Genomic DNA, 26,774 nt, shown 5'->3' on the forward strand with positions numbered 1-26,774 from the left:
CAAAGGCATGTAAGCCCCCTGCCCCCTGGGTCCAGTCCAGTGTGCCGGTGGAGGCCTGGAGGGTACTGGCATGCGGCACAAACCTTGTCGGCTACAGCCTGACGGTGCCTGGACTGGACGCGAGTGTCCCCAGCTGCTGGCCTGGCGAGGAGCCCTGGACCGGGGCTGTCACGGGCTTCGGGAGGGCCCCCAGCCCACTCTTGGGGCGAAAGGGAGCTGCGTTCTCCATAGAAGGAGCGGGTGTGGGATAGGAGGGAACCCAAAGCAGGGCTGCTATCGGGGAGCCAAGCACTCCAACCGCCGGCCCCCGTCGCCATGGCAGGGCTCACCAGGACAAAGAGGGTCACATCGCAGGGTATTTACAGCAGTGGTGTGGGAAGTTGGAAGATAACTTTGGCAAGTGAATGGTTGCACCTTCTCAGGCAGACATTCCCCTTGAGTCCCCTGGCTGATCCCCATCTAGAGACATGCACTCTTCCGAAGAGCACGAGGAAGATGCGCCTCCTCCCTTGATCCCGAGATGTCAGCCTCCAGCCCTTGGCCCGTGGACGAGGAAGCCAAGCAGAAGCGCGAGAAGAGCAGCGCTTGCAGCTGGGCGGCTGGGGAAGAGACTCCCCCCCCCCCCCCGGGCGCCGCTCAGCCCTTCCCTTTCCCTGCTGCCTCTGGAGGGGAGAGGAGGGAGGCTGCTGGGAAGGGCGGTGAGAGACCCGTCGCCTCTGGACGGGGTCCAAGCCAGGCTGCTGCGGCCAGGTGGAGTGTGGCAAGGTTAGGACGTGTGGGGTGGATTAACTGGTTACTTTTGTTTTCTCGCTTCTGAATGTGGCCTGGCGATTTAGCATTTCCTTTACAGTTGTTATGTACCAAATGCAGATAATTTCAGGGCAATATAAAGTGTATCACACATTCCTTGAATGGTTGATTCCTGTCTTATTTGAATGCACTGATACATTTTGAAGCCTATGACATTCAAGATGAAGAACTCGAAGCTGGACAGGAGAGATTCACCCGCTCCTGCGAATTCCTCTGTGAAAAGTGACAGGGATGAGGTCACGTTGATTCTGACAGTCCGCAGTCTGAGGAGGCCAAACTCTTGCTGCTACACGCGCCCCTCGGCACGGGCAAGCTCTTCAGTCCCGGGCTTCTCACTGCCGAACGAGCCTGCACACCCTTCCGGACCACTTCCGAGTGGAGTCTGACGGCAGAGTATCGATCCCACAGCTGCCCTGGGTCTGGGCCTCAGCACGGCCGTGCTTCTTGTAAGCTGCTAGGGGCACAGATGACTGTGGGAAAGCAACATACCCCTCAACCAAAAAGGGCAGAGCCAGGCAATGTGCAGGGCCAGGAAAAGGCGAGAGGAGTCAGAAAACCAAGTGGGAATCTGTGGGGAGGGGAACTGAAGAGCGTCCCGTGCAATATCTTCTGGTTTAGAAGGTGTGAGACGACTCTACGTGCATCCTTTTGAAGTCATCCCAGCAGGGCTGCCGGACTCCTCAATGCACAATCCAAATGGAGTCACGGCGGTGGTCCTGGTCACCAAAGTGGAGCCACCACGGGTTCACAGGTGGAGAGAGGGACATGCTCGTAACCTGGAGGGAGAGAAAGGAGGCAGCCCCAGTTACAAACCAAAAATCAGCATCAGGAGTGGAGGGATTTCTTCAAAGAAACCAGCTGCAAGGGCAGAGCTTTTCTCCAATGCAAAAAGCAAGTGCAGGAAAGGATTCGGACTTGGGGGGGGGAATAGTTCAAGCCCGCCTGCCGCCCATGCCTGTATCCTGACCTTGACCGGGCCCCTGCAGTTTGCATTCAAACCACCATCCGCACAATTGTACAGCGTCACACGTGCCTAAGGAGTGTGTTCAGCTCAGTGTCTAAGGAGGTGTTGGCTCTGCTGGCTGAAGATGCAGATCTCCCGCAGAAAGTGCAGATCTCCCCCGATGGGTTCACAGGCCCCCCGGAGCAGCCAGCGCGTGAGGTGGGTCCCCTCTGCAGGGCGGGATGCCTTCGCGTGCATGTGCGCCCGTCACCACGCCTGTGCACTGTGGCCAAGATGCTTCTGCAACCCAACAGGGAGATTCCCCTCTCCGAGGGCTCTCTTCCCGGGGTCCCAGTGTCATGGGTGGGGGCAGGGAGATCCCGGTACAAGCTGTTTGGAAGAGGGGCAGGATAGAAACCTCACTGAACATAAAACCCTTTTCATATTTGAACCAAGGGCCCCATGTTAGCGAGGACAGTATGTCAAGCTGCAAAGGAATGTTGCACACCAGCATCTCTCAGCAGGACACAGGATACAACCCCCGTTCCTGGAGTCCGGCGGAGATCAAATCCACATGTTCAGATCTGTCCCTGTCCCTCTCCGAAGTATGCATTCATTGACAGTGTTTTTATCCCGAATGTTAGGCGATTATTGTTTCCCAAAAGGGCTGCCCTCAAGAACAGGAAGGGAGTGAGGCGTGCCCCGCCCTCAGGCTGACACACGGAAATGACAAGACACACCAGGGTCCTCCTCACTCTGCCCAATGGTAGGGCCAGCTGCACACCCCAGCGGAGACGACTCAGACTGCGCTCTCCCACCCTAACTGGGAAAGGCGCCATCCTAGGCAGGTCGAGACAGAAAACAGGCTCCCAACTCCCAGCACACCTGGCTGACTGGGTCATGCTGGCAGTTGTAGGCCTGCTTTCTGCTTAAACATGCATAGGATTGTGCCCTGGGAGGAGGCGGAAAGAATTCCTGCAAGATGAACTCAAGTAGGAGTTGCCTTTGTAATACATCCCAGTGTTTTCCAGGGACGTCAGAGCGGCGCGCGTGAGCAACATGAATGGGGCTCACTGGACGCGCCTGAGGACCCCGTGCTGTAGCTTGGGCTGCGTCAGAGCAGCTTCCGAAGGCTGCCTGGTGTGTTTTCCCGGCTAAGGAGGATTTGGACCCTGCTCTCTCCAATGAAGGTGTGGTGAACAGAAGGGGCATCTGTGGGACCGCCGGCCCCTTGAAGACCTGGCCTGCTGAGGAGCAGAGGGCTTTGGAGGAGCCCTGCCTGACTCGTGAAGCCCTCGGTACTCCTGGCCTTGGGTGAGCCCCGTGTCTCGTAAGCGCCACCTTGGCACCCCAGCCAGTTCCAATCACCTGCTCTGGAAGGCCAATGATGACCCTGCAGCCTGCTGTGGCACACTGGCTGGGGGGCAAGCTCAGGCCTGCGGCCAAATCCAGCTCTCCCGGAGCCCCAGCACGCCCCCTGAGGCTCTCCCGGTGGCCAGGCCCCCTTTTCCTGGCCGCCAAGCGCTTCCCGTTCAACAAAGCTGGCATGCCTCTCCCGAGGCTTCGTTCCTAGGGCTGCGCACGGACACCCCCTCCATTGGGGCTGCTTGACATCTGGGTAACTGGCAGCCTCAATGCAGGGACTGAACCTGCCAAACTTCAGGCAGTTTGGCCCAGTCGTTTCTGTGCTAGGCACGAGTAAAATGGGCTGTTTTCAGAAACTCAAACCAAAGGGCACAAAGGGATAATCAGAGAAAGTCGGTGTGTAGGAGGTGATTAGGAGGATGTGGCGGTCCCTAATCTCTGGTGTAGTGCAAATGGGGTACACATTCCCTGGGACAACAGTGATGGCAGAGGAGGAGGAGAGGCAGCGACGGGCTTGGGTGCTATACGGGCGCTGGCACAAGGCTGGCACGCAGGCGGGCAGAGGCTGGCAAGGAGCACCTTGCGTGGCAGACCGTCCCCTCCGTTCAAGCCGAAGGCAAGCACCACTCTCCAAGGGCAGCTGCCGTCAGACAGCCATGTTCTGACTGAAAGCAGAAAGCCACCCATGCAAACCGGGCCGGAAGCAAACACAGCAGCCCTGCCGGGCGGGCACACTGAAAATGAGCACATTGACGACTGTTGTCTTGACTGAGCACCACCAGCACCTCGCCCACCTCTGCCCCTGCGAAGACCCCGTAGGTGCCTCATAGTGGGCTTGCTTTGCACCACAGGATACAAACAAACTGTGTAGTGCTTTGCCCTTTATATGCGATATATTGTATAGGAAACTTGTATAGGAATATAAAATGTATAGGAAACTTGCAGTGGGTTGCCGGCTATATTGTATGGACTCGTGTGTTGTGCTCTGCACACACACACAGCTCACACACACAAAGGAGCAAAAGAAAATGAGACACAGAAAGAAAAACTCCCTACAAGCTAAGTGGGGTAGTACACTACAAAGCCTAACAGAAGAGAAAAGGGGCTTTGGGAGGGGAGGCTAATATATATATAGAGACAGAGAGATGAGAGTTGAAATGGGAAGGGAAGGAATAAGGGAATTCAGAAGGTGGGGAGCCAAAGAACAAGGCAAGGACAGCACTTTTATGTTTTGGGGTTTTTTTAAATACATAATCTAGGGAAGACAGGAAAGGAAGACTAATGGGAATAGTTCAATTGGGAAGTGCTCTAGGTCTTAACTTTCATTCTTTTTGTTCATTTAAAAAAAACAGAAAACCGTACGTTAGTTGCTTGGCCTCATTCTTTAGCAGCCCCCCTTCTCGATTCTCTCTCAACCATTAGTTTGCCCTTCCTTTCATTCTGTCTGTCTGTCTGTCCGTCTGTCTGTCTTCCCTTTTCTTGTTTTTGGCTCCCAGGTAATGTGTATTCCCAGGAAATATGTATTCCATTCAGCCAAAGAGAGCCTGAGGTCATCTACTGTGAAGCTGAATAGGAAACAGGGCAGAGGGGTTATTTGCACTTCAAAGAAACCTACAGCAGAGACTAGAGATTGTGACCTCCTCCTAATCACTGCTTCAACACCTAACTTCTCTGACTATCCTTTTATTACCTTTGGTTTGAGTTTCTGAGGACAGCACATTTGATTTGTGCCTAGCACAAAACTGTCTGACATTTGGCAGTTACAATCCCCTGGGGGCTGAGAGCTCCCCAAATCTCATGCACTTCTGTGCAACCAGTGAAAAGTTATAGTTCTTTGCTTCGAGAGCCTTTGTGGAAAAAACCAAATTTGAACTCCACCTACCTCCAAAACTACGGTGCAAAATGGTAGGAGTGCACGAAAGCCACTTACCTGGTCTCGCAGCTTGTTCGCGGTGGGGGGGAGGCGCTTCGCTGCTCCCCCTGAAGTTCAGGCCGGGGGGGGAGGCTTCCCGCCTCGCCCGGCTGAAATTCAGGACGGGTGGGAGGCTTCCTGCGTCGCCCGGCTGAAATTCAGGCCGGGGAGGAGGCGCCTCGCCTCGCCCGGACGCGAAATAAAAAGTAAAAAAAACAACAACAACGCCCCCGTGATAGGCTACGTGACGATTAACGTAGCCTATCATGGCTAGATCTGCAAAGTCAGCCGTGATAGGCTACGTCAATCGTCACGTAGTCTATCACGGGTGACTTAAAAAAAAAAAAAGCGTACGGCTAATGGCGGTCCCCATAGGGAGCCGCCATTCGCGTTCCTTATTTGGTCGCTGTAGTCTACGTAAATCTTTAAGTAGACTACGGCGAAAATAAGGGCAACGCAAATAGCGTTGACGAACTGACGAACCGCCGCCGGGACCCGCCGCCGGGAGGGACATTCGGGAAAGGTAAGTCCCGTCCCGGGGGGGGGTGCGGGGGGTGGGGGGGGTGGAGAATTTCTCCCCGAAACTACTTTGGGGGGCCGAACACGTTGGCACTCGGCCCCCCGAAGTTTCGGGGAGAAATTCTCCCCCATCCCTACAAAATGGTCTGCAACGTGGCAGGTGGAATCCCATCCATGAGGGCTGCCAGGCCCCCCAATGTCATGAATTGATCATGAAAACTGAAAATGTTATGGTTGCCTGTGTTTTCCAATGCAATTCAAAGGGAAAAGGTCAAAAACAGGTGATTTCGATACCTGAAACTGGCTTCGGATTCAGATCAGACGCAAAGCAGATGGGGTCTGAATCAGTCTAATGTGAAGTGGGGCTGGTTCAGAAGGTCCAAATCGGCATCCGAAGCAAAGCGGGGGGTCCGTGCACAGCCCTACAGCAAAGAACAAACAAAATACATGAAGAACACGACACAAAAGGAGCTCAGTACATGGCAGCTGTTGGACCTCGACTGGGAGGCACGGAAGTGTGGCTATGAGACTAAGAACCAGGACGGCCATTTCTTTTAACCAGCCTAGGAGGGAAGAAGAACTTTGCCCTGGAGAGAGAGTCTGAGATGCCAAACAGCCATGGCTGTAGATGTTTCCACAGGATGGTCATGCTAGCAAATTCAGGTCAGTGGTGGACATTTTCAATAGCGAAATTTGCTTGAATTATATAGAGTGTGAAGAGACCACGTACCCCGTTTCTCACCTTTCCTCTGCTCTGCTGTAGGCTGAGGAAGCTGCAATCCCACTGGCCTAGGACAGACTCCAACCCCACATGGGTCACATCCCCCCCGAGGTGCTGAAAGGATTCTGAGTGCCGCTTCCTTCCACAGCACATTCATTTCTGGATATGGTCAGGGATGGCCTGAAAATGGAGAGCTATTACCCCTACCATTCAAAGGTGTGGGGCAGGGGGGAGCTCAAATTTGGGCCACCGTAGCAGGGCATTGGTTAAAGCCCCTTCATGCCCCCTCAGCAATGCCAGGGTCCTGTCATGCCGCTTCTCACCCCGCCGGGGAACGGCAGGCTCCAGACCCGGGGAAGCGACCAGCACAGAAGAAACCTGAGCCCCTCACCCCCTTGGGGGAGCCATGCCCAGCTGCAGCCTCTCCGGAGGACTCAGAGGGCAAAGTCCACTGAGCCCAGCACAGCAAAGGCAGCTTCATGTCAAAGAGCAACGGAGGTCCATTTCAGACAGAGAGGCTTCCAGAGCCCAGATTGCCACCAGCTGTTTCAGGATGCTGCCACTGAAAGCAGCAAGCAGGCAGGGACAAGGCTGCTGGGGAACAATGTCGTTTCCACATGCCGGATCTCGCCCGCCCCGCCTCGACCCCGAAGCTGAGCCTCGGCCTTGCTCGCGAACCCGCGTTTAGACCTTGGACTGGAAGAAGGACTTCTCTCTCCAGGCCGTCTTGGATTTGTCGAACGGGCAAAGTCCCCCGCTCTCGCCTCCTCCTTCCCTGGCCTTGGACAGCTTTACGACCCTGCTTGTCAGTCAGGGCGTTATTGCCGCGGTCTGCTGTCCAGCTGCGGTCACTGGCAAGGACTGACCGGTCCCACTCCAGAGCGTGCCCCCTCCACCGCCTGCGCGTGAAGCTTGCACTCAGGGAAAGCCATGTGGTGGGCGGCTTCAGGGTGTGCGTGTGTGCTCTATTCTGAGCCCAGCTCTGCCCTTGGGAAGACATGCGCCTCATCGCCCGAGGTGTGCTTTGAGCTTCCGCTGCAGACAGGCTGCTCCTTGCGCGTCTCTCTCCTGCTCCGACTGTCTCACCCCAACTGTAAAAAGGTCTTTGAATTTGGAACTCCTGGTTCCAAAAAGCTCCGCCTTTTAAAGCTATACCCCTCAAGACACATCAGGGTGGAGGGGTTCCTTTTCCTCCCAGCCGCCCCCCCGAAGTCTCCCCCCGAAGTCTCCCCCCACCTTCCTAAGCCCCACACAGCACCAGACAGCTCCCGTTTCCTGTACTTCTGATGTCCAGATTATTTCATTGCAATCTAGAATGTATTGAATGGTTGATCTTTGTCTTATTTGAATTGACACGTTCTGAAAGAGCTTCTTTTCTCCAAACGGTCATGCATTCGTGTGTATGGTGAGCTGCTTTGGGCATAATTCACTGTGGGAAAACAGCAGATCACTACACTCACCTCAGTCTAAAAGTGCAGAGCCCGGCAAGGGGAAGGGAGAGAAAACTGGGGGAGTGCGTAGAAAAAATAGTGGAAATCTGTGGGGAGGGAGAACTGAAGAGCATCTGACGCCATATTTTCTTCTTGCAAGAGAGGGCAATGTCTATCAACCATGTTAAAATACTACCATTCCTACTGCAAGATTCCTACATCAAGCATTAATATTGATTGATTGACTGATTGATTGGTTACCTTTATCTACTGCCCAGTATGGTTTCTGGAGTAATTTTACTGCGACTGGTTACTGAAGTGAGGCATCACTGTTCCAGAGATGAACACCCGGAATGCCTGTAGTATGGAGGGAAAGGAAAGAGACAGCACCGCTCATGACTCCCAGGCACACACTGAAGCTTAAACAGTCCTGAAAGGATCTTGGGATTTCTCCAAAGAAGCCAAGTGCAATGGCAGACATTTTCCCCATGCAAATACCATGGGCCGGTTCTCCCCACCCCACCCCACCCCATCGTTCTGGGAAAGCAGTACTTTGAGAACTAAATCTCACTTTGGGGTATCGGAGGCATCTGGGCAGTACAGCACATGCATGTCAATGGGCGCACATGCACGCTCAGGCACTGGGCAGCAAATCAGGACCACGTTCCAGATGCCGGCTCCTTGGGAATTCTTGACAACACATCTCGGACATTTGTACTGTGTGAAGTGAATCTATATCTTCAGTCAACAGAGCCAGCAGCCTCTCAGACCTGAAACTAGATGTGACGTGCTTCATAAACACCACCAAAATATCACTTATCATCATGCTCCTTTCATATTTGAGCCCAGTGTTACATGTTGCAGAAGCTTGTGAGTCAGATGAGAAATACTGAAGCTCACGGACATCTCTCGCTAGGACATGGTATGCAAAAGCCCTTTCCTCATTCCCAGCTGGGATTAGATCTGCATGCTAAATTCTGTCACTGTTTAACTTGACATTATTGATTTCCTGCATGCTCATCCCATTGTTCAGGCGATTGCTGATGCCCGCAGTGGCTCATATCATATCATATCAGTGGCTCACAGAAAGTGAGGCTGGCCCTGCCCTCGGGATCACCAGCAAAACGGTCCTGGCACACAAGGGAAGGGGCGTGGAGGGAAAAGGGAGAGGAGGGGGAGCAGTCTTTTCCAGGCCATTCTTTCCTCTCCCTTCTTCTGTCCCGGAGCAACTGTCAGCTGCAGCTGGAGTCCTTTCTGGTAGACAGGGGCAGCGAGCTCCCTGCCATGCTCCTTCTCTGGTGGGTAGGTGGGCCACGTTTGTCTCCCCTTGGCGCTGCTGCCTGTGAAACGCCTGAAAGCTGAGTGAGGAGGTGTTGTTCCCCTTCTGGTTGTTTCAAAGGACCTTTAAGAGCAACAAAACCTGCCCCAGAATGCCTCTGGGACCAGTCTTTACACATTCCGACCAGAAGGGGTCAGGAAAGGAGGAGAGAAAATGCCATTCTATGCTCTGTGCTCTTGGGCTGTGGCCTCTGGATGCTATCTGTGGACAACAGACTATAACGGAAATCCCAACCCAGTAGGGCTGTGCACCACTTTAGTCCAAAGCCTGAATAATGGGTCGAAGCGGGCTGCTTCGGAGGTGCCTCTGTGTGAGACGAGGGAGAGCAGACTAGCAACGAGGCACCCCGAAGCGAAGCCACTTGTATACGAAGCACCTCGTCCGACTTGGCGATTCGTTCTGAGCAACCCAGCCAGCCTGGATCCAAAAGTATCAACTTGAGAAAGTTCAGCGAGGGTTTGAGGAGGAGGAGGAGGGAGGGGGAAGGGAGGGAGGGAGGGCTGGCGAATGGAAACTCTAGTTGCTAAATCAGGGCTGAAAGTAATCCAGCAATCTCCAATCACTGACATTGGTGGAGGAGGGGGGAAGACGGAATAAGTGGAGAAAAACAGCTCTGTTTCAGACAGAGATCATTCTGGTGGTGTTACTTAGGGATTTGACCCAGATTCTCTGGATGCCCCCCCCCCCCCCGCCAGAGTCCCTGCTCTGCTCACTGGTCCCTCCGTCTCCGCTGCGATCGCCATGTTTTTCAAAAATATGGCGATTGGAAGTCTATGTGCACAGAGACTTATATGTAAAAAGCACCGTGAATGTTGAGTATATGCGTGATTGACAGCACTTTTTGCCTATAAGTCTACGTGTGCACATAGACTATACACAAACAGCGCTGCGAATCGCCCAGGCAGGAGGAGGAGGAAGGGCAGCGCGGCCTCCCCCCCGCCGCTCGCTAGCTGTCTCCTCCACATGAGCGGGTGGAGCGAAGTAACCATTCCAGCTGCTGCTAGATGGACCAGCTATAACTGTTGTATGTCACAGCTCCTCCAGGCTCAATCCGATGGCGATGCCCTTCAGTCTCTGAACCCGGGGGCCTCCAGGCATCCGATGCAGAGCGGGAGGAGTGGTGGAGGCGATCTTTGCCTCTGTGCTTCTTCCGCTCTGCATTCTGGCCAGATGGGCTTTTTCGCCCATCTGGCTGGGGGGCATTGGAGCAGCAGGGAAGGAGTCTGGGAAGGCCATGGGATGCGTTATGTCCTGGCTTCCCCAGGCCCCTCCCCCTGGCACTCCCCGTTTACTCCCCTCCGAGGTCGTGCTTCCCTCCATGCCGGAGGGGAAGGGGAGGAGAGTGCAGATTCCTGGATCTGCAGATGGAGCACTGTTGCTGAACTCGGATCCGGGACACCAAATTGTCCTTTGACCCACTGATCTACCCCTGGCTCCATCTAGGGGTCGGAAGATTGCTCCCTAACATAGCTGGCTGAGGGTGACTATCAGTTCCACATTTTCTGCTTCCTTCGAATGTGGATCAGACACTGGTCATATGCCTGTCACCCATATGCCACTGACAGCCTCACCAGAGGCCCTTCTCTGGCTTCTTCTGCCCCCCAGAAACATAGCAGAGGGCTCTTAGTAAAATGGCCTCTTCAGTGGTGGCACCCAAGACTTTGGAAAGTTCTCCCCAGAAGGTCTGCCTGGCACCTTGTTTGATATCGTTCTAGCACCAGACCTCCCAAAGTTGCCCACCCCAGATATAATGAAATGGGGTGATGATGCCACGATGGCATCATCAAGGATCCAGAGGTGGGCACTGAATTTGAGGGCCTATAAATACATCCTTGTTCCTAGAACTGGAAAGGGAACAGGTAATGCAGACACCGCGAGAAGACTACCAATACCGGAGACACAGGTGACAGCGGAACAGGAGGGCCATCTCCCCCTCCTGGATTGAATTGCTCATCCCCTGTCCTGCTCTCCCCCTCCGCCCCCCACGACAGCCATGCAGATAAAATTATGGATTGATGCAGATCCAGTCTTAGCCAATTTTGCTTTGAGAAGATGGGCTGATTTCATAAGAGTCAAGGCGCTTGCCCCCAAAGACTAACATAAATGAGAGCTGGGAGTACAGGATTGGTAAGTACTGCACGAAGACTGTGCGCTTCGTCCGAAACAAGGACGGGAGAGTATCTTGAAGGAACTGCACCAGGCCCACCCCGGAAGTGCCGGAATGAAAGGACTGGCTCAGAGCGACCTGTGGTGGCCTGGACGGGCCCTGGAGAAGGCAGGCGTGGTACAGTCCTGTCTGTGCGTCAAAGAGGCGGAGGCTCCTACCGTCGCTCTGCTCCATTGGTGGGAGAGGCCAGATCAACGCTGGTGGAAATTGCACGTCGGTTGTGCAGGTCCAGTTCTAGGCCAGATGGTCTGTGGGGCCCTCTTATGATCAGAGAATGCAGCTCGGTCGCATTCTGCACTCCCAGCTGGCTGGAGAAAGGTTTTCAGCGCTGTAACCAATTGTTGGCCATCCTGTCTTCGATCTCTCCTGAGCCCAAGGCCCACTCTCCGAGCTCTCCCCACCAGCCACCACCATAGGGGCAGTGACGTGATACAGTCCCCCCGCCCGGGTCACCCAGCTGCTGCTTCAGATCGCTCTGACCAGTCGTCCCGGACTGAGATTTCTCCCCTGGATGACGCAGGATTAAACACCGGCCGAAACACCCTGACTGCACATCATCTCCTGCTCCTGACAGTGCTGTCCCTTCCTTCATATCCCCGTTTCTTTCCCTGTGTCACAGTTACCCACAAGTATGCTGCAGGGAAGATGTACCTTTTGCCTTGGAAATGCACCCCACAAAACGTTGTCAGCTAATCACAGTTACCCAGGATTCCCCCTGGATCCCAACGTTGCCACCAAAGTGAGAGGACCCCAGGTTCTTAGAAATGTAAGCAGATCTGGCAAGATTGACCACACCCGTTTATAAATAACAATAGTAGTAGTAGTAGTAGTAGTAATAATAATAATAATAATAATAATAATAATAATAATAATAATAATAATGATGACAGAAAGGGTAAGTACAGAATGCAGATAATAAAAGCAGGGTGGAGGCATACAAGAATGATGCCAGAATTAGGGATGTGCAATGCTCGGAACTGCATTCAGTTTAAGCCCGACAGGATTTCACAGCATTTCCGTTCTGATAAGTGGCGATGGACTGTAGCAGGTTTTTCTTGTTCCAGTTCCTGAAATATTCATATTATTGGCGCAATATTTCGCAGGTCCCGGGATTTGCACATATTGGATTTGTTCTTTCCATTTTTCCAGTCCTTAAATTTGTGCGAAAGGGGTGTGGGCTTTTTCAGTCAGCAATCCTGGGGAAGCCCGGAAGTGGGGGAGATCCCGCTTTGCAGGTGAGGGCACGCCAGGCCTTTGGGGGGCGGGGGAGGGCTAGGAATCATCTTCGTCATCATGATCGTCATTTAATGCTGATCTGGAGGGGAGGGGGAGAGTGCCAGTGGTTACTTGGTCAAAATGGCAGCACACGTGCAGGAGAGGGAATTCCATGGCTTGCAGAAGTTAGAAAAGCAGGAAGTGCCCGAGGAAGTGCCCATGAGACTTCAACCGCGTTAGCCTCATGTTCGCTTGGGAATCACGGCTTCAAAGCCCGAGGACCGAGCGGCGTTCTCCTTCCAGCCTCTGTGGGCATTCCGCACTGCTGGTCTATGCTGGTCCTGGCGTTGGGGCCTGAAAGCTGGTTCTTCCCCGGGCCCAAGAGGGTCCCCCCGGCATGGAGAGTTTCCAACAGCTCACTGGCGGGCGCACCCGGTCCTTTGTTCTGGGCGGAGGACGTCGGACTGAGAACAGTCGAGGCGCAGAGGGTTTGGATGTCAGCTGGAGACAACATCCCCCTCCCCTCAAGGAGAGGAATGTGGCGGACGGCGGGGGGAGGACTGCTCTGCTCAGACCCCTGTTACGGGGGTTGATCGGGTTGGGGGGATGCAGGCGACGAGGTTGGAAACAATCCTGTCCTCTCTGCACAGTGCAGGGATGCCTGAGAAAGAGAAGACAAAACAGGAACACCACACAAACCCAGAGAGAGCCACGAGCCACTTTGGGGGCTGGCAGCTGTCTAGGGCTATAAGGCATAGCAGGGAAACCTGGAAGGGGAGATAGAATGGGGGTCCTCCAGTGCCCCTCCCTCCCTCCCTCCCTCCTGAAGCTCCCTCCCAGGGCCCCGAGCAGAGTTCGAGGCTCCTGCCACAGCCCGTCTCAAGCCCTGAACAGGGGCGCTCAGCGGAGGGGCTGGCGACGTAGGCCCCACCCATGTGTCCAGTTGGTACAGATGGGGGCACAGCGGTGGAAGGCCTCCTTGAGAAGAACCTGGTGCTGTCCTGGAAGAAGGAAGGGGATATCCCTCTGTCGCCATGGTCTGGGTGTGCCCCGCCCTGATCCAAGATCGAGCAACACGGAGGGTGTCTCCTTGTCATCCCGTGGAGACGCCTCAGCCGCGGATAGCGTCGCACCCTCTTCATCTGACGTCACGCCCTCTTCTACCAGTCAGGCACCTCCGGTGTGGATGGCTTTGTCCCGTCCGCAGTCCGTGCGGATGTCCGTGGCGTGGGTGGCCTCGCACCAGAGCAAGCCTGGGGAGCCCCTTTCAGCCCGCGAGCCGCTTTCCATTCCGAAGACGCTCGCTGTCCTGTCCGGCTCGGCTCAAGGCACCAAAGGTGCCGAAGCCCATGAGGCAGGGTGAGCGCGAGGAAGCAGAGGCGAGGCACGGCAGTCACGTCTTGGCAGCTCAGGTCAAGCTGAGTCGATCAGGCCTGGCCAAGTCTGGCTCGGCTCGGCTGGCCGGGGCCAAGGCAGGGCGCACTCAGGCAGGGCCTTTCAGAGCTTGGCTGACTCCGAGCTAGCGGAGGCTCTGGCAGGAGAAGCGCTGCACTCAGCAACCGCCAAGGGCCTTCTGAAGCCTTCCACAGGCCAGCACATCCTGGCCTGCAGTCAGCTCCGCCCCCTCAGGGGAGCCGCTGGCTTCTGAAAGGGCCGTTGCCCAATTCTGTCCCCGCTGCCTCCTGCTGTATAGCATCACGGATCTGCCACGGAAGGTTGGTGGCACAGTTCTCAATGTGCTGAAGATGGTTGCTGAGAGAGGGACTAGTCACCCCACACGCACACGCACACGCAAAAGCTGCCGTGTCTCAGAGCTGCAAGCCCCAGGCAGTGAGGCTTGTTGCACAGAAGGTCAGTAGGATGACAAAGAATTAAATACATAATAAGCTACCTGGTACCAACAGGGACGATCCGAACGGAGTTCCACTATGGACCTTAGGTACTTCTTTTCATGAAGTAATTGGCAAAGCGGTTTGGATAATGTCCAATGAGAGAAGGCTGAATTATGACTCCTCACCAGAGATGAAAAGGATGCTGTGAGAGAGGAATGTAAAGATCTCGCTTATCAATTAAGGAGAAAAACATATTCTGAGGTATAAACATTAAATCTGGTACATAGACGTCTAGAAAAAATAACTACTTAGGTTCAGTTAAAAATTTTTGAGTAGGAAATCTCGTTGCAGGAGACATCCCAGAACTGATTGACTCTAACGTGAGAAGTGTACATTTAAGTTTTTGTATGTGTGTTTTGCCCCTTCAGGGATCACTGCCCTGTTGTGGCGAAGGGGCTTGCGTAACTCAGTGAAGCCATAAGCTATGCCGTGCAGGGCCACCCAAGACGGACAGGTCATGGCAGAGAGTTCTGACAAAATGTGGTCCACTGGAGAAGGAAATGGCAACCCACTCCAGGATTCTTGCCAAGAAAACCCCATGGAACGTATCACAAGGCTAAAAGATATGAGGCCGGAAGATGAACCCCTCAGGTCGGAAGGTGTCCAATATACTACTGGGGAAGAGCAGAGGGAATTTCCAAGTAGCGCCAGAAAGAGTGAAGCAGCTGGGCCAAAGCCGAAAGGACACTCAGCTGTGGATGTGTCTGGTGGTGAAAAGAAAATCCGATGCTGTAAAGAACAATATTGTTTAGGAACCTGGAATGTCAGATCAATGAATCAAGGTAAGCTGGAGGTGGTCAAACATGAGATGGCAAGACTGAACATCGACATCTTGGGAATCAGCAAACTAAAATGGACAAGCATGGGCGAATTTAATTCAGGTGACCATCGTATCTACTACTGTGGGCAAGAATCCCTTAGAAGAAATGGAGTAGCACTCATAGTCAACAAAAGGGTGGGAAAAGTAGTACTGGGGTACAATCTCAAAAACGATAGAATGATCTCAGTACGAATCCAAGGCAAACCATTCAACATCACAGTAATTCAAGTCTATGCCACAACCACTGAGGCCGAAGAAGCTGAGGTTGATCGGTTCTACGAAGACCTACAACACCTTCTAGAACTAACACCCAAAAAAGATGTCCTCTTCATCATAGGGGATTGGAATGCTAAAGGAGGAAGTGAAGAAATCACCGGGATAACAGGCAAGCATGGCCTTGCTGTACAAAATGAAGCAGGACAAAGGCTAATAGAGTTTTGCCAAGAGAACACGCTGATCATAGCAAACACTCTTTTCCAACAGCACAAGAGGCGACTCTACACATGGACATCACCAGATGGTCAATATCGAAATCAGATAGATTATGTATTTTGCAGCCAAAGATGGAGAAGCGCTATACAGTCAGTAAAAACAAAACTTGGAGCTGACTGTGGCTCACATCATGAGCTCCTTAATGCAAAATTTCGGCTAAAATTGAAGAACGTAGGGAAAACCACTAAACCGTTCAGGTATGACCTAAATCATATCCCTTATGAATATACAGTGGAAGTGAGGAATAGATTTAAGGGATTAGACCTGATAGACAGAGTGCCTGAGGAACTATGGACGGAGATCCGTAACATTGTTCAGGAGGCAGCAACTCAATCCATCCCAAAGAAAAAGAAATGCAAGAAAGCCAAGTGGCGGTCTGATGAGGCCTTACAAGTAGCTGAGGAAAGAAGGGAAGCAAAAAGCAAGGGAGAAAGGGGAAGATATACCCAACTGAATGCAGAGTTCCAGAGAAGAGCAAGGAGAGACAAGAAGGCCTTCTTAAATGAACAATGCCAAGAAATCAAAGAAAACAACAGAATGGGAAAGACTAGAGATCTCTTCAAGAAAATCGGAGATCTCAAGGGAACGTTTTGTGCAAAGACGGGCATGATAAAGGACAAAGAAGGCAGGGACCTAACAGAAGCAGATGAGATTAAGAAGAGGTGGAAAGAATACACAGAAGAACTATACAGGAAAGATCTGAATGTCCCTGATAGCCATGATAGTGCGGTCACTGAACTTGAGCCAGACATTCATTCATTCATTCATTCATTCATTTACTTATTTATTATTAAATTTATTAATCGCCCATCTGGCTGGTCACCCAGCCACCCTGGGCGATGTACAACACACAATAAAAACAGTTTAAAACAATAAAATTCTACAATAAAAACATTTTCTAAAATACCCTAACCCACCCCAAATGCCTGCCTGAACAACGTTTTTAATGCACGACAGAAGCTCATTAAAGAAGGGGCATGACAGAGTTCCCTAGGGAGGGAGTTCCACAGAGTGGGGGCCACCACATAAAAGGCCCTCTCCCTCGTCCCCACCAGTCTAGCTGTCCTGGCTGATGGGACAGAGAGAAGGCCATCCGAGGCTGATCTTGTTAAGCAGCCTGTCTGGTGCTGCTGGAGGCGCTCCTTAAGATAGGCTGGGCCGGGACCATATAGGGTTTTAAAGGTCAAAACCAACACCTTGAATTTGGCCCGGAAACAACTGGTAACCAGTGCAACTCCTTCAGCACTGGAGTGATGTGATCTCGCCGGCGGCTGCCTTTAATCAGGCGAGCCGCCGCGTTCTGTACCAGCTGCAGTTTCCGAACCGTCTTCAAGGGTAACCCCACGGAGAGCGCATTACAGTAGTCTAAACGAGAGGAGACCAGGGCCTGCAGGAGAGGCCACCACCGGGGAAGAGGCGGGCCTGCTGCTGCTGGGCCGGCTGCTACTGCTGCTGACGCCGCCGCTGCCACCACCACCAGGCCTTCCCTGGAGACTTCTGCCTGGCAGACCGCCAGTGCCTGCAGGGCCAGACCCCTAGGTACCGAGCCAGCTGTGCTGCTCCACCTGCCCTCCCTGGAGGGGCTACATAAGCTGGCTGGCTGAGGTGGCCTGGAAGAGCCAGGGCCTGCAGGAGAGGCCACCACCATCACCGGGGAAGAGGCGCGCCTGCTGCTGCTGGGCCTGCGGCGGTGGCTGCTGGTGCTGGTGCTGCCACCGCCACCACCACCTGGCCTTCCCTGTGGACTCCGGCCTGGCATTATTTTTAAAGGGATTTTTAATTGTTTTGTGTGTGTGTGTGTGTTTTCTTTTTTCTGGGGGATTTTGTTGTGGTTTTAGGGGTGGGTAGCCTGCCTGATAGGCGGGAGCGAGGGGGCATGTGTCCACCTGATGGAGGCAGTGGGGGGAGTGTTGGGGGCCAGAAGATACCGAGGCTGGGCGGCAGGCGCTGGTGGAGCTCTAGGGGCAGGCCATGCCAGGTAAGGGGAACAAGGGAGAGATGTGTAGTATCTGTCCCCTGCTCCGGGCCTGTCCAGAGCCAAAGGATGGCTGGGGGAGGCGTGACCTCATCTTCTGGCTTTCGTTTGCTGCTCTGCAATGCCAGGTCTGTTACCCAGAAAACCTCCTTCATCCATGACATGATCCTGGATGAGGGTGCAGACCTGGCATGTACTACGGAGACCTGGCTGGCCGAGGCTGCTGCTCCAACCCTTGCAGCCATGTGTCCATCTGGATTTTCGTATGCACAGCAGCCGAGGGCTGGGGATCGGGGAGGGGGAGTGGCTGTTATCTACCGAGAGTCCTTGGTCTTCACCAGACCCCCTCTCCGGGAGACCAAGGTTGCTGAGTGCATGTACTGGAGGTTGGGCCCGAAGGGCAGTCTGGGGATTCTGCTCGTGTACCGTCCACCCCGCTGCACGACTGACTCCCTCGCCGAGGTGCTTGAGGTGGTCTCTGATGTGCGTGTACAGTCCTCTAACTTACTGGTGTTGGGAGACTTCAATGTACATTCGGAGGCCATCCTCACAGGAGCACCTCGGGACTTCATGGAGACCATGGCCTCCTGGGAGCTGCACCATATTCTAACTGGGCCCACCCATGTAGCCGGTCATGCACTAGACCTTGTGTTTGTTTCTGGAGAAGCGGGGAGTGATCTGGAAGTCAGGGGTATATCCACCACCCCCTTGTCATGGTCAGATCACTATCTGGTGACGTTGGACTTCTCGGTTCCACAACCCCTCCGCAGGGGTGGAAGACCCATTAAAATGGTCCGCCCCAGGCGTCTTATGGATCCAAATGGATTCCTGAACGCGCTTGGGGATTCTCTGGGGCATGCCAACGGCCACTCGGTCGAGACCCTGGTGGGTGGCTGGAATGCCGCAATCACTGGGGCATTAGATCAGGTGGCTCCGAAACGCCCTCTCCCCCTGAACAGGGCTCGGACTGCACCATGGTTCAATCCGCGGTTACGAGCTCTGAAACAGGAGGTGAGACGGCTAGAGCGCCGGTGGCAGAAGTCTCACTCCAAAGACGATCAGACACGGGCTAGAGCTGTATCTTCAGCCTATCACGTGGCGGTGAAGGCAGCAAAAAAGGAATATTATGCTGCCTCCATCGCATCTGCAGAGTGCTGTCCCAGGAGGCTGTTCCAAGTGGTCCGCAGCCTGGTCGGTCCTGTGGCTCTGGAACCACTGGAGCATTCTAAGGCCTCCTGTGAGGCCTTGGCAAGGCACTTTGCAGATAAAATTGATCAGATTAGGTGTGTTACTCTGCACGCTGTGGATACAGTTAGTGAGCAAGAGGCAGCCTGTGGCAAACCGGTTTTGTGGGATCGGTTCCAGCTTCTTCCTCCTGATGAAGTAGACAAGGTGCTTTCATCGGTACGGCCGACCACCTGCTTACTTGATCCTTGCCCATCTTGGCTCATTATGAGCTGCAGAGAGAGACTGGGTGAGGGGATCAAGGCGGTGGTGAACGCCTCCCTTGAGGAGGGAGTGATGCCATCAGCCCTCAAGGAGGCAGTGATAAGACCGCTCTTAAAGAAGCCCTCCTTGGATCCTCAAGTTTTGAACAACTTTTGCCCAGTCTCAAATCTGCCATTTTTGGGCAAGGTGATAGAGCGGGTGGTGGCGGTGCAGTTGAAGGCACACTTGGAAGAAACTGATTATCTAGACCCATTTCAGTTGGGCTTCAGGCCTGGGCATGGGACAGAAACGGCCTTGGTCGCCTTGGTAGATGATATGAGGAGGGCTCTGGATAGGGGTGAATGCTCCTTCCTTGTTCTCCTCGACCTCTCAGCGGCTTTCGATACCGTTGACCACGGTATCCTCCTGGACCGCCTGGAGGGGTTGGGCATTGGGGACACCGTATTGCGGTGGTTCCGGACCTTCCTCTCCGGCAGGTACCAGAGGGTAGCACTGGGAGAGGAGGTTTCGGACCCGTGGCCACTCACTTGTGGGGTGCCACAGGGTTCCATCCTCTCCCCGATGCTATTTAACATCTATGTGAAGCCGCTGGGGGCTATCATCAGGAGGTTTGGGGTGCAGTGTCATCAATATGCAGATGACACGCAGCTCTACCTCTCGTTTAAATCTTCACCAAGGTTGGCCGTAGAATCCCTGTCCAAATGTCTGGAGACGGTGAGTGGCTGGATGGGGAGGAATAGGCTGAAGCTGAACCCTGACAAGACCGAGGTACTTTTGGTGGGAGACAAGAGGAGGCTGGGGGATGTTAACCTGGTGTTGAATGGGGTACGGCTACCCTTGAAAGACCAGGTCCGCAGCCTGGGGGTCATTTTGGACTCCCAGCTGTCCATGGAGGCTCAGGTGTCAGCTGTGAGCCGGACAGCGCTGTATCAACTCCATCTGATACGGTGGCTGCGCCCCTTCCTTCCCGACCGTCTGCTCCCATCGGTAGTACATGCCCTGGTCTCCTAGGCATCCTTGACATCCTAGAGAGTGAAGTCAAATGGGCCTTAGGAAGCATTACTAACAACAAAGCTAGCGGAGATGACAGTATTCCAGCTGAACTATTTAAGATCCTAAAAGACGATGCTGTTAAAGTGCTGCACTCAATATGCCAAAAATTTGGAACACTCAACAGTGGCCACAAGACTGGAAAAGGTCAGTTTACATTCCAGTTCCAAAGAAGGGCAATGCCAAAGAGTGTTCAAACTACCGTACAATTGCTCTCATTTCACATGCCAGCTACAAGCTAGGCTTCTGCAGTATGTGAACCGAGAACTACTGGAAGTACAAGCTGGGTTTCGAAGAGGCAGAGGAACTAGAGATCAAATCGCCAACTTTCGCTGCATCATGGAGAAAGCGAGAGAATTCCAGAAAAACATCTATTTCTGCTTCATTGACTATGCTAAAGCCTTTGATTGTGTGGATCACAACAAACTCTGGCAAATTCTGAAAGAGATGGGGGTACCAGACCACCTTACCTGTCTCCTGAGAAACCTGTACGAGGATCAAGAAGCAACAGTAAGAACCACACATGGAACGACCAATTGGTTCAAAATTGGGAAAGGAGTACAACAAGGCTGCATATTGTCGCCCTGCTTATTTAACTTATATGCAGAGCACATAAAGAGAAATGCCGGGTTGGATGAATCACAGGTCGGAATTAAGATTGCCGGGAGAATTATCAACAACCTCAGATATGCAGATGATACCACCCTAATGGCAGAAAGTGAAGAGGATCTCGAGCCTCTTGTTGAGGGTGAAAGAGGAGAGTGCAAAAGCTGGTTTGAAACTCAACATTAAAAAAACAAAGATCACGGCATCTGGCCCCATCACTTCCTGGCATATGGAAGGGGAAGAAATGGAAGCAGTGACAGATTTTATTTTCTTGGGCTCCAAGATCACCGCAGACGGTGACTGTAGCCATGAAATTAAAAGATGCTTGCTCCTTGGGAGGAAAGCTATGGCAAACCCAGACAGCATAGTAAGAAGCAGAGACATCACCTTGCCGACAAAGGTCCGTCTAATCAAAGCTATGGTTTTCCCAGTAGTAACGTATGGCTGTGAGAGCTGGACTATAAGGAAGGCTGAGCGCCGAAGAATTGATGCTTTCGAACTGTGGTGCTGGAGAAGACTCTTACGAGTCTCCTGGACTGCAAGGAGGTCAAATCAGTCCATCCTAAAGGAAATCAACCCTGAGTGCTCCTTGGAAGGACAGATACTGAAGCTGAAGCTCAAATATTTTGGCCACCTAATGTGAAGAGAAAACTCCCTGGAAAAGACCTTGATGCTGGGAAAGACTGAAGGCAAAAGGAGAAGGGGACGGCAGAGGATGAGATGGCTAGATAGCATCACTGATGCAATGAATACGGACTTGAGCACGCTCCGGGAGAGAGCGCAGGACAGGAAGGCCTGGCGTGCTATGGTCCATAGGGTCACGAAGAGTCGGACACGACTGAACGACTGAACAACAACAATGTGTGTTTTGACCATCAAAGATTCTTTTAGAAGTCAAAATGGTGAACTTAAATTTGTGAAACAGCAGTTTATATTGACATCTTGGCAGTGAAGTAGTATTTTAGAAGCTGTATAAATATGGCCTGATTTGAGGGTCAGGCGGCTTCTTGCCTGCGATACTGCCAGACAACTCCGTAGAGACGTCTCGATAAGCAAAAGGGACTCGGCAATGCTCTCTTCTGCCAACACAAGGAACGCCTAGGAACTGGAGTGTCATTGCTTTTCAATACATTGCTACTTGTATTTCAACTGGGAATGTCTATTTCTTTCCTTAGAAGAAAGAATGGATTCAGATTACTGTGCTGTCATATCAGTATTACTGCTGATTCTAGACCTGGACTGCAACTCGCCAAACAATCTTCAGTGAACATAGAATCATAGAATCATAGAGTAGTAGGGTTGGAAGGGGCCTACAAGGCCATCGAGTCCAACCCCCTGCTCAATGCAGGAATCCAAGTCAGAGCATCCCCGACAGATGGCTGTCCAGCCTCGTCTTGAATGCCTCCAGTGTGGGAGAGCCCACCACCTCCCTAGGTAATTGGTTCCATTGTCGTATTGCTCCAACAGTCAGGACGTTTTTCCTGACGTTCAGCCGGAATCTGGCTTCCTGTAACTTGAGCCCATTATTCCGTGTCCTGCACTCTGGGCTGATCAAGAAGAGATCCTGGCCTTCTTCTCTGTGACAACCTTTCAAGTACTTGAAGAGTGCTATCATATCTCCCCTCAGTCTTCACTTCTCAAGGCTAAACATGCCCAGTTCTTTCAGTTTAGCTTGGCTTGGCTTAGAGGGTGTTTTCCCTGCTTTACGGAGTGAACGGGTTCTCAGGGTGAACCCTGAACAGCTGAACAGCTGAACAGGTGAACAGCTCAAGCGAAGGAAAGCGCAGCGGTGGGGGGGTGAAAAGGGCAATGGGGGGTGTCCTTTGCATCCGAGGAGCCTGCGAGAGCGGCGTCTCCTGGCCTGGGATGCCCCGGAGGCAGAGCGGGGCGGTGAGCGGGGCGAAGCTCCTCTCCCCCCCAGGCCTCATACCTGACCAGCCGGCGAAGCTCCTCTCCCTCCCAGGCCTCATTGGGAGGGCGATCGAGGTTGGGGAGCAGGACGCCCTTGGGGGCGGTATTTAGGGGTGGACGAAAGTCACTTACCTGTCCTCGAAGGACGTTCGCGGTGGGGGGGAGGCGCTTCGCTGGTCCCCCCGCGAAGTTCAGGCCGGGGGGGGAGGCTTCCCGCCTCGGCCCGGCCGAAATTCAGGCCGGGGAGGAGGCGCCTCGCCTCGCCCAGCCGCGAACTGCAATTCTTTCGACCGGCTGCCGCCGCCGCCATTGCAATGAAAGAAAGAAACAAAAATGCCCCCTGATAGGCTACGTGACGATTCACGTAGCCTATCACGGTTAGATCTGCAAAGTCAGCCGTGATAGGCTACGTCAATCGTCACGTAGCCTTAAAAAAAAAACAAAACTGCTGATTCTAGACCTGGAATCGGGGAGAAATTCTCCGCCATCCCTAGCGGTATTCCAGGAGGCGGCGAGGCCGCAGGTAAAAGGGTTGGGGCCAAAAATACGAACAACGCCAGCATGTTCTCGATTCGCGCACCTCCTGCCAGTAACGCAGCTTTAGGAGAGGCATCTCAGCCTGACAGAAAGGAAACTGAGGTCCAGGTGAGGCCTGCTGCACCCAGACCTGACAAGGCGGCGACAAAACATGAAGCAGCAACCTAATCGGCATGCTAAAGGATGACTTTTCACTGAAGGAGACACAGGCTACGGGATCCACCTTTACTGATGGTGACACAGGCTTACGGTAGCGGGTGGATCCCTGCTACTGTAGGAACAGTTACAGCTCCAGTACCCTATTCCATCATTTTGGGGGTGGAAGAAATGCTCGCTGAGGGGCTGAATGTCCTTGCGCCCCCAGTGTTTTGGGAGATACACACAGGGCGCTGCCTACAGGTGCAAGCCTCAGGACCCACTTCCAGCTCTGGAAAGCCCAGCAGAACACCCAGCGGGAAAGAGGGTGGCCAGCCACGAGGACACAGAAGCGGGTACGAAACGATGGGCTGTAACGGACCAGGGCTCCGCCCCATAACAGCCCACAGGAGCCCTCGCCAACGGCGGGAAGCCCACCCAGGTCTTCTACGCCTCAGAGACATCCACCTCGACGCTTGAAAGACTGTGCAACGTAAACGTTTCTGTGCGGTGTGAGTGCAACTGTCAGCTCGTAGGATCCCAGTGCTTTAGTGAACATTCACGTGGGGGGCGGGGGGCGGGAGGGGCGTTGCCATGGGTAGAAGCATTCGCCGGGGGAGTTTCTGCTTTGCAGCTCTCTGGTTTGTCCCTCCTAGGGCTCTGTAGAGTCCTAGGAGGGCGCTGGGCAGTGGGCGCTGGGCCCTCCAGAGCCCCACCGGGGATGTCTTCCTGCCCCGCCTCCGCTGCTGCTCCCAGAGGCCCGGAGATCCGACGATGGGGGTAGCGTGCGCCTTCCGCCAGGGAGGGGCCCTTCGAGGGCAGCCCGCCGGGCAGCAGGGGAGACGAGGGGCCGGACTGAGTTCGGCACTGAGGGAGGCGAAGCCGTGAGGGCCTGTTGGACTGGTCGGCGCGTCGGAATCGTGAGAAGGGGCACGTGTCGTCTTCGTGATTCACACTTCACTGCTCAGCAGGAGGAGGATTCGGAGAGACTGTCTCTTGGCATGTTAGGACTGTGAAAAATAACGTCTGCCAAGGTGGACTATATGAAGTTCCTACTGAGATGAGATGTCAGATGTTTTGAACCTAATAGATACACGTGTGTGCGTGTTTCTGTGTTATGAGGGAGAACATTAGGGAGAGCAGTGAGAGGTCTATTGGGGCTGCGCTGAGATGCACTGATTCTCGGAGCGGTGGGCAAAGTGACAGGAAATGTGCCATCCTGTGGAGCGTGACGAGGACAGCAATTGTATTTCAAAACGGACGTGACATGAGCAGATCCAGCACATGAGCAAATCCGGCCTGAATCGAAAGCACACGCAGATGTGAAGGAAAAGGCTTGGCGTGGGTTCAAGGCCACACCAAGGACCGCGCCATTGAAGAGCAGCAGTGCCCAGGGCTGCTCCGTTGCTAAGGTCATGGTGACAGGCCCTCCTCTGTGATGCGCGACACAGCTGGTTCAGGGGGCAGATGGGCAGAAGTGCTCAGCGAGAGAAGGAGCTGAACGCTTCTCTCTCGCGTTTTCTTAGCAGTTTCTGCATTCCGTTGTTATTGAGGGAGAGGAGAGGGAGGGAAAGGATGTGAGTAGAACGTCTCAACCTGTTCTGCGTTGGGGCCTGAGGGGGTCCCTTCCTCCCCAGCCCAGGCAGGGTTCCCTTTAAAAGGTGACACTCTGGGCTGCTTGAAAATTCCCAGGAAGGAACACATCCAGAGCCTCAAAAGAGAAATGGCTTCTGCACAGTCCAGGCACTGAGGTTAGGCTGAGGAGAACCCTGCAAGACACTCTTCTCATCTTCTCCTAGGCTGTCAAAGCTGCGGAGCATCTTTCCGAAAAGGAAAGCCACCGTAAAAGCGGAAGGCGCTTCAGGGGGCCACCAAAGGTGCTGCTGCCTGCGCAAGTTCTTTTCCCGAAACAAGATCTTCCCTCTTCCGGGAGAGGTGAAATGGTACCACCTCTGCAGGGGAAAAACCTCTGCCCCCGTGGAGGAGAAGGCAGTTGTGGGGAAAGTTCAGCGTCAGCAGTGTCCCAGGGGAGATGCCCTTCCGGCATCTGCGCACCAGGAAGAGGCGAGGAGCAGGACCACCTCTCCTCAGAGAGTCTCCACATGGGAACTCATTGGGGACCTGGGAAATCGGAATGGGGAGACATCCAGATACCGCTGTGCAGGTGAGGAGATGCCCAGGTTGGAGGAGGAGGTCCGGGAATCGTCCTCATCTCACGCCGATCTCCGAGGGGAGGGGGAGAGTGCCAGGGGTTCGGTGGCCAAAATGGCATCGCGCATGCGCGGAAGGGAGTTCCCAGGCTGGGGGGAATTCTGTGGCTTGCAGAAGTCCAAAAGCAAGTCTGTAGGGAGAAAACCCTGAGGGACTCCAGTCAGTGTTGGGGAGAAGTGGAAAACCCAGGGTAGAGGACATGGAATTGTGTGGGTGGAATCCTGAATGCACTCCATGATTTGGGGGCTTCTTTGGTGAGCAAACAAGTGAAACAGGGCCATGCGCCAAGAAGGGACCCATTTCTACTCGTTTGGGGACTCCCTGGATGCCAGTCAGCTTGTAAACTAAGAGAGACTCGCCCTATCCCGTGGTCCCACCCACCTAGCCTCTCTTGATGGTGGGACACACACAAGGCCATCGAAAAGGAAGGAGGAGGTGGCCCCAAGCTCTTCAGGGCTTTGTACGTTCGCCCCACACCATGCGCTGCATGCAGAGAGAGACGGGCAGCCAGCGCAGTGCAACACAGCCAAGAGAGCCACTGAGAAGACCCCGGGTTTGTCTCTGAGAAGGAAGGGGATATTCCTCTCCCAACATGGTCTGTGTGCCTCCCCGCCTCCAGACTCAAGATCCAGCTCGGAGGCCTCCACCTGTTCACGGCACTCAGATGCATCGGGCGTGGACCAATCTGAGGACCCCACCAGCATCATACGACGCTACATGGACGGAGAGAAGGTAAAAGAACAACAGCCACCCTCAGCACAGACGCTTCCCTCACATCTTGCTTCTACATTAGGGGCCTTCAGAGTTGCTGAGCCATTGCTTTTCACCATCAGAGGCAAATTAGTGAAATTAAGACAGGGCCAATGATCACACCATGGTACTCCCCATAAAAATCCAGCAAGGCCTGTCCCCACGGATAAAAGCCTACTCGCTGTTTACTCAGTAGGAACTCCCATTCAGCAACGGCCTCTTGACTTCTTTCTGTTTTTAAAAGTGGCCTCTGCTGGGTGGCTTCTGACGCTTCAATTACGTGCTTCCCGGTCACTCGTGTGTCCCAGAAGTGAAGTAATTGTTTAATTAATGCTTGTCTATTTGCAGCCAATGGAATCCCTCCTTCACTGTTTTTTCTGTATAATCACAATTGTGAATTCTGAGAATAAAAACAGAAAAATAATACTGAACATCTGCTTTGACTGCAAAGAGAAAACTGGTAATAAAAGCCGCATGTTGCAGGGAACATAAGCTGAGAAGGGAACATAAACAAGAGAGCTTCGG

The 26,774-nt window shown here is 53.5% G+C and overlaps 1 long non-coding RNA gene across 1 annotated transcript; it reads right to left on the reverse strand.

The window, feature by feature from the left end:
• Positions 1-846: 846 nt before the first annotated feature.
• Positions 847-22,937, reverse strand: LOC146358679 (uncharacterized). Its single transcript, XR_014785376.1, has 5 exons — positions 22,749-22,937; positions 8,272-8,476; positions 7,962-8,057; positions 5,844-5,971; positions 847-1,586 (listed from the first exon to the last, which is right to left on the reverse strand). It is a non-coding gene; the product is annotated as an uncharacterized LOC146358679 (long non-coding RNA).
• Between the last annotated feature and the right edge of the window lie 3,837 nt (positions 22,938-26,774).

The sequence above is a fragment of the Heloderma suspectum genome, chromosome 1 (genome assembly GCF_057233095.1).
Source record: "Heloderma suspectum isolate Gila_16-S chromosome 1, 16-S_ref, whole genome shotgun sequence".
NCBI lineage: Eukaryota > Metazoa > Chordata > Lepidosauria > Squamata > Helodermatidae > Heloderma > Heloderma suspectum.